The following is a 7,913-nucleotide window of genomic DNA, read 5'->3' on the forward strand; positions in this document are numbered from 1 at the left end:
CAGAGGACAAGTCTGGACATAACTTGTTTTAGCTCCTCCTCTCCTCACTGTCATAGAGAAAATACAGCATAATGTTAATGTTAAACTCTGGTATCAGGTGAACAGAAAAATAAATATATCCCTGTCATTGGTACATGCAACAAACTGTACAGTTGACTATTAGGCACATTATCTCAGCATTAGGATGTCTATGACAGTATTTGTTGAACACATCTGATGTAAACCTATCCTTAAACAGTCCATGGATTTAAGGCGTTTTTAAGATGCAGTAGGCTACTACTATGACTTTCCCATCTTAGCATGTCTATCTCTGAAACCAACCAAACAAAAGTGGCATATAAAAAAACGAATATGTGGGTCATATTCTGCTCTGCTGGACAGCCCCCCATCAGACAACACCACTAGTTATGTCACACTCTCTTCACTTAATCTCTAATACCGAAGTTAAACTGTATGACAGGAGATCCACTGTGCACTGTTTACATAGAGAGACATTGTTTACCAGTGGATTTTTCATCTTTAATTTGCCAACGCCAACCCTAATTTGCCTGAGGAAAATGAGGCTGCTCATGCATCAGAGCACTTCTGCCGTGCACTTGCCAGTTTCCCTGGCAGGCTTTGGCCCTAATGTGGACTTGAATGTAAAACGTAGAGCCGCTGTGAACAGTCACATGCTTAGCAAGGCCCACATCCAATTTCACAGGCTCTAGCTCTGAGTAATGAAGGCAAAATAGGAGACGCGATGTGAAATAAACAAGCCTTCATCCTCAGACACACAGGCAGCACCTCCCAAGCTGAGGATGCAGACAGAAAATATATTTTGATGTTTTCTGTATGTCAACTGCTTTTCTGTGAGCCTTATCTTTTCTCAAACATTTGCTTCAACAATGGTTAAACAAGTTGATAAGAATAGCAAACACTGTATGTCCGCCTCTACACTGCAATCTCATTCCATTACATGGCATAATCCATTCAATTAAAGGGCAAATGATTTAGAATAAACCAGCTGGAGAAACAAGTAGGAAGTAAAATGATTTAATTGCTATAGATTCCAGATGGGTCTGAGTCTGACTGGAACGGTTTGCACTCTGCTCACAGTGCAAATATGGAACACTGAATTTGCCTGGCTGGCTGTATAGGCCAGTCCACTTCCTCAGGCTTACGACTTGTGTGTAATTCAGTGGGTTCTAACAAACCATTACCAAAGGAAAACAACATCTCACTTAATCTATATTGACAGCTTTATATTGACAAGCTGAGTCAACTATGAATTAGATGTAATATCCTGGAATAGTGATTTGGCTATGTGTTGGAGATCCGAAGCACTCACTGAAGAGATGAAAGGTGGCCACTGCTTTTAAGAATTGCATCTCCCTAAAGACAATACTACCCTGCACATAAAGTCTTACCATGGAGACAGCTTATGATCAAACTTCTGATGATTACAAATCTACTAAATGTCTCCACCAGCCAGTCAGGTCCCCAGCCAGCAGAAATAAGGTTACCAGTCAAACATGGTGGTAGAGATCTGTAACATAGTGGTGACGTTCTTACTGCATTTCTATGGATGAACACGTGTGTCTGTCTCTTCTGCTGGTAAACTGGGATTACATAAAACATATTGACATTTAAAAGAAAATACAAGAAGTTCTCTGCAACAGTATGAAGCCTGGGGATATGGTTTGTTTGTGTGATGTCATCACAGAGCTGAATAGGGCTATCTTTGGGGAGATGCCAAAATTAGACTGTGCCATTAATTGTACCAGCCATATGGTCTACAATGTCTAAATGGCATGTTCACTTAATCTCCTTAGGAGGTGCTGGAATGGCCCACTGGCATTTACATTCAGTGGGGTCTCGTTAAATACACACACAAATTGTGTGTGTGCTCGTGCATACTTGTGTGTGTGTGTTTCATTATAATATGATGAAAAGCTAGCTTCGCCAGAGATATGCAGCCTTCGTTGCATGCTTAGGATAATTCGAAGAAAATGGCTCAGGCAAGCGTAATAGGCCCCTGTCTGCACCAAATCTATTTTTAAAATGCAAACAGCACATAATAACAGTACATAGCGAAATATAATGAAAGACCAACAGTACATACATTTAGATCAGGGATGGGCATCTGGCGGGCCCGTGGGCCCCCCTTTTGAACTCAGTTTTTCTCTTATGTCAGTCACTGATAGTCACTCAATTAGCCCATGCCAGCTAAAATGTTTTAGATTAATAAGTTAGTCTAGCGACCAGCTATCTAAACTTGTAGTAATCAAGGTCGAATTAGAGCCCCAGGGGCTCCATTGATTTTGTTAGTCAGTCTCACTCAGATATCATATTAAAAACTGCAAACATTTCTCTCCCCCCTATGGCATAATTAGTAGAATTGCATGAAATTAGCTGTAAAACTGATAATTTTCCTCTCCGCCCCATGGCAAAATGAGTAGAATTCACAAAATTAACTCTAAAACTTAAAAATGTGCATGAAATTAGTTATAAAATTGCAAAGTCTTCTCTCCGCCGCAAAATGTGTAGAATTGACACAAACTAGCTTTAAAACAGCAACATTTTCTCTACACCCCATGGCAAAATGTGTAGAGTTGCACGATGCAGCACCCCATGATGAGTTCAGATTTTTTGTGGCCCTAACCCCCATCAAAGTTGCCCATCCCTGATTTAGATCTTGAATTCACTATTGCATGGGGGTTATTGAGACAGCTAGGACGTACGTAGTCAATATAACTATTTGTTTCAAATCAAATCACATTTTATTGGTCACATACACATATTTAGCAGATGTATTGCGGGTGTAGCGAAAAGCACTTAATGATGACAGAAGTGAGTGCTACAGGGCGATAGTCATTTAGAACAATGGTGGACATCTTGAAGCAAGTGGGGACAGCAGACTGGGATAGGGAGAGATTGAATATGTCCGTAAACACTCTAGCCAGCTGGTCTGTGCATGCTTTGAGGATGTGGCTAGGGATGCCGTATGGGCCGGCAGCCTTGCGAGGGTTAACACGCTTAAATGTCTTACTCACGTCGGCCACGGAGAAGGAGAGCCCACAATCCTTGGTAGCGTGCCGCGTCGGTGGCACTGTGTTATCCTCAAAGAAGGTGTTTAGCTTGTCCGGAAGAAAGACGTCGGTGTCCGCCACGTGGCTGGTTTTCCCTTTGTAGTCTGTGATTGTCTGTAGACCCTGCCACATACGTCTCGTGTCTGAGCCGTATTCTGCCATATTCCCAGTCACCTTGCCATGGTTAAATGTGGTGGTTTGTGCTTTCAGTTTTGTGCGAATGCTGCCATCTATCCACGGTTTCTGGTTTGGGTAGGTTTTAATAGTCACAGTGGGTACAACATCTCCTATACACTTCCTGATGAACTCAGTCACCGTATTCGTCTATGTTTTTCTCAGAGGCTACCAGGAACATCCCAGTCCGCGTGATCAAAACAATCTTGAAGCATGGATTCTGATTGGTCAGACCAGCGTTGAATAGTCCTTAGCACGGGTACTTCCTGTTTGAGTTTCTGCTTATAGGTAGGGAGGAGCAAAATGGAGTCGTGATCAGATTTGCTGAAGGGAGGGTGGGGAAGGGCCTTGTAGGCATTTCAAAAAGCTGAGTAGCAGTGGTCCAATGTTTTCTCAGAGCGAGTGCTACAGTCAATATGTTGGTAGAATTTCGGTAGCGTTTTCCTCAAATTTGCTATGTTAAAATTTCCAGCTACAATAAATGCGCCCTCAGGATATGTGGTTCCCAGTTTGCCAAAAGTCCAGTGTAGTTCTTTGAGGGCTGTCATGGTATCGGCTTGAGGGGGAATATACACGGCTGTGACTATAACCGAAGAGAATTCTCTTGGGAGATAATACGGTCGGCATTTGATTGTGAGGTATTCTAGGTCGGGTGAACAAAAGGACTTGAGTTTCTGTATGTTATCACAATCACACCATGAGTAGTTAATCATGAAACAAATTCTGTGTCATAAATGCTGTAGGTGGGTGTAGTGGTGGAATCAAGCGCAGGACACCGAAGTATAGTCCAAAAGACTTTAGTGGAATATCCAACAAGGAAAACAGAACAAACTTGCCCGAAGGCGAAACTACGCACGTAGGCGACAAACAAAAGGCGCACTACACAGGTGCGTAAAACGCTCCAACACAGTGGAGTAAAGCTCAACCGAGCGAATAAGGAAATCGACAAGCAAACATACGACAGGAACAATCACACACAAACACAGACACACCCAACGAGACTTAAATAGAACACTAATGAGGACTAACTAGACACAGGTGTACAACATCAAGACCAAACCAAACGAACATGAAACATAGATCGGTGGCAGCTAGTACTCCGGGGACGACGACCGCCGATGCCTGCCCGAACCAGGAGGAGGAGCAGCCTCGGCCGAAACCGTGACAGTACCCCCCTTGACGCGCGGCTCCAGCCGTGCGCCGACCCCGGCCTCGGGGACGACCAGGAGGACGCGGAGCAGGGCGCGCGGGATGGTCCCGGTGGAACTCCGACAGGAGAGATGGGTCTAGGATGTCCCTCCGCGGCACCCAGCACCGCTCCTCCGGGCCGTACCCCTCCCACTCCACGAGATACTGGAGACCCCCATCCGGCGTCTGGAGTCCAAGATGGACCGAACGGTGTACGCCGAGCCCCCTCGATGTCCAATGGGGGCGGAGGAGTCTCTCCTATCTCATTGTCCTGGAGTGGACCAGCTACCACCGGCCTGAGAAGAGACACATGGAACGAGGGGTTAATATTCTTATATTCAACAGGTAGATGTAACCTATAACACACCTCGTTCAATCTTCTCAGGACTTTAAAGGGCCCCCACAAACCGCCGACCCAGCTTCCGGCAGGGCAGGCGGAGGGGCAGGTTTCTGGTAGAGAGCCAGACTCGATCTCCGGGTGCGTACACCGGCCCCTCACTGCGGTGGAGATCGGCGCTCGCCTTTGACGAAGGACGGCCCGCTGCAGGTGGACGTGGGCAGCGTTCACTTCTCTTCCGAGCGCCTCATCCAATCATCCACCGCAGGGGCCTCGATCTGGCTCTGCTGCCATGGTGCCAGAACCGGCTGGTAACCCAATACACATTGGAAAGGGGTTAGGTTAGTAGAGGAGTGGCGGAGAGAGTTCTGGGCCATCTCGGCCCAGGGAATGTAACGCGCCCACTCCTCAGGCCGGTCCTGGCAATACGACCTCAGAAACCTACCCACATCCTGGTTAACACGTTCTACCTGCCCGTTACTCTCCGGGTGGTACCCAGAGGTAAGGCTAACCGAGACCCCCAAACGCTCCATAAACGCTCTCCACACACGGGAGGTAAACTGAGGGCCTCGATCAGACACTATATCCTCGGGGACCCCGTAATGCCGGAAGACGTGGGTAAATAGGGCCTCAGCGGTCTGTAGGGCAGTAGGAAGACCCGACATAGGGAGAAGACGACAGGCCTTAGAGAACCGGTCCACAACGACCAGGATGGTGGTATTCCCCTGAGAGAGGGGAAGGTCTGTTACAAAATCCACCGAGAGGTGGGACCATGGTCGTTGTGGAACGGGTAGGGGCTGTAACTTACCCCTGGGCAGATGTCGGGCGCCTTACACTGGGCGCACACCGAGCAGGAGGAGACGTAAACCCTCACATCCCTAGCCAAAGTAGGCCACCAGTATTTAGTGCTAAGGCAATGCACTGTCCGGCCAATACCCGGATGTCCAGAGGAGGGTGACGTGTGAGCCCAGTAGATGAGTCGATCCCGAATCTCGAGCGGAACGTACCTCCGACCCTCAGGACATTGTGGAGGGCTGGGGTCGGTACGCAACGCTCGCTCGATCTCGGCATCGACCTCCCACACCACCGGTGCCACAAGGCAAGACTCCGGTAGTATGGGAGTAGGCTCAAACGGACCTCTCCTCCGTGTCATACCGCCGGGACAGTGCATCTGCCTTACCATTCTGGGACCCAGGGATGTACGTGATTTTAAATACGAACCTGGTGAGAAACATACTCCATCGAGCCTGGCGAGGGTTCAGTCTCCTCGCTGCCCGGATGTACTCCAGGTTCCGATGGTCAGTCAAAATGAGGAAAGGGTGTTGAGCCCCCTCAAGCCAATGCCTCCACACCTTAAGGGCTTGAACTACAGCTAACAGCTCCCTGTCCCCAACGTCATAGTTACGCTCCGCCGGGCTGAGCTTCTTGGAGTAAAAAGCACAGGGGCGGAGTTTAGGTGGCGAGCCGGACCGTTGAGAGAGAACGGCCCCTATACCAGCCTCAGACGCGTCCACCTCAACCTGAAATGGAATTGTGGGATCCGGATGCGCCAGCACCGGAGCCGACGTAAACAGGTCCTTCAGTCTCCCAAAGGCCCTGTCCGCATCAGCTGACCACTGCAGGCGCACCGGACCCCCCTTCAGAAGGGACGTGATGGGAGCTGCCACCTGTCCAAAAACCCCGGATAAACCTCCGGTAGTAATTCGCAAAGCCCAAGAACTGCTGCACCTCTTTTACAGTGGTTGGAGTTTGCCAATTACGCACAGCGGACACACGATCCACCTCCATTCTCACCCCTGACGCGGACAACCGATAACCCAAAAAGGAGACCGACTCCTGGAAAAACAGACATTTCTCTGCCTTGACATATAGGTCGTGCTCCAACAGCCTCCTCAATACACGCCGCACCAGGGTTATATGCTCGGCTCGGGTAGACGAGTACACCAGAATATCATCAATGTACACGACCACCCCTTGTCCCTGCATATCCCGGAAAATGTCATCTACGAAGGATTGGAAGACTGATGGAGCATTCATCAACCCATATGGCATGACAAGATACTCGAAATGACCTGACGTGGTACTAAACGCCGTTTTCCATTCATCGCCCTCTCCTAATGCGCACCAAGTTATACGCGCTCCTGAGATCCAATTTTGTGAAAAACCGCGCCCCATGCAATGACTCCGTCATGGTCGCAATCAGAGGGAGTGGATAACTGTATTTCACAGTAATCTGATTGAGACCACGGTAATCAATGCACGGGCGCAACCCTCCATCTTTCTTTTTCACAAAAAGAAACTCGAAGAGGCGGGGGAAATGGAAGGCCGAATGTATCCCTGTCTCAAAGATTCGGCTATGTAAGTCTCCATAGCTTTCCTCTCCTCTTGAGACAAAGGATACACATGGCTCCGTGGGAGCGCTGCTCCTGCCTGAGATCAATCGCACATCCCCCTGTCTATGGGGAGGCAACTGCGTCGCCCTAGTTTTGCTAAACACAAGAGCTAAATCCCCATATTCAGGCGGAATGTGCAGTGCGGGCACTTGGTTTGGACTTTCCACCGAAGTCGCCCCCACGGAAACACCCAGACATCGCCCCTCACACTGAGCAGACCACCCATCGAGAGCCCTCTGTTGCCACGAAATAGCAGGGTTATGGGTGCTTAACCAGGGAATCCCCAGCACCACTGGGTACGCAGGAGATCAGATACAGCTGTATAGTCTCTTCATGACCCCCCTGCGCACACATCCTAAGTGGCGCTGTGACCTCCCTGATCAACCCCGACCCCAACGGGCGGCTATCTAAGGCATGTACGGGAAAAGGTTTGTCAACAGGTAGGAGAGGGATCCCTAACTCTAAACAAAACTTTCGATCAACAAAATTCCCAGCTGCGCCTGAATCTACTAGCGCCTTATGCTGGGAATGAGGTGCAACCTGTGGAAAACCAACAGGTATACAAAAGTGCGCAACAGAAAGCTCTGGGTAAGCGGGCGTCTACTCACCTGGGAGGCCCCCCAGTGCGTGGCCTGTTGTCCTCTCCCCTCGGAGAACCCTCCCCAGCACCTGGCCGCAGTGTGCCCTCCACGACCGCACTTGGTGCAGGAGACAGGCCCCTCGGGCTCTTCCTCCTCCGCTCTCCTAGCG

The sequence above is a fragment of the Coregonus clupeaformis genome, chromosome 9 (genome assembly GCF_020615455.1).
Source record: "Coregonus clupeaformis isolate EN_2021a chromosome 9, ASM2061545v1, whole genome shotgun sequence".
NCBI lineage: Eukaryota > Metazoa > Chordata > Actinopteri > Salmoniformes > Salmonidae > Coregonus > Coregonus clupeaformis.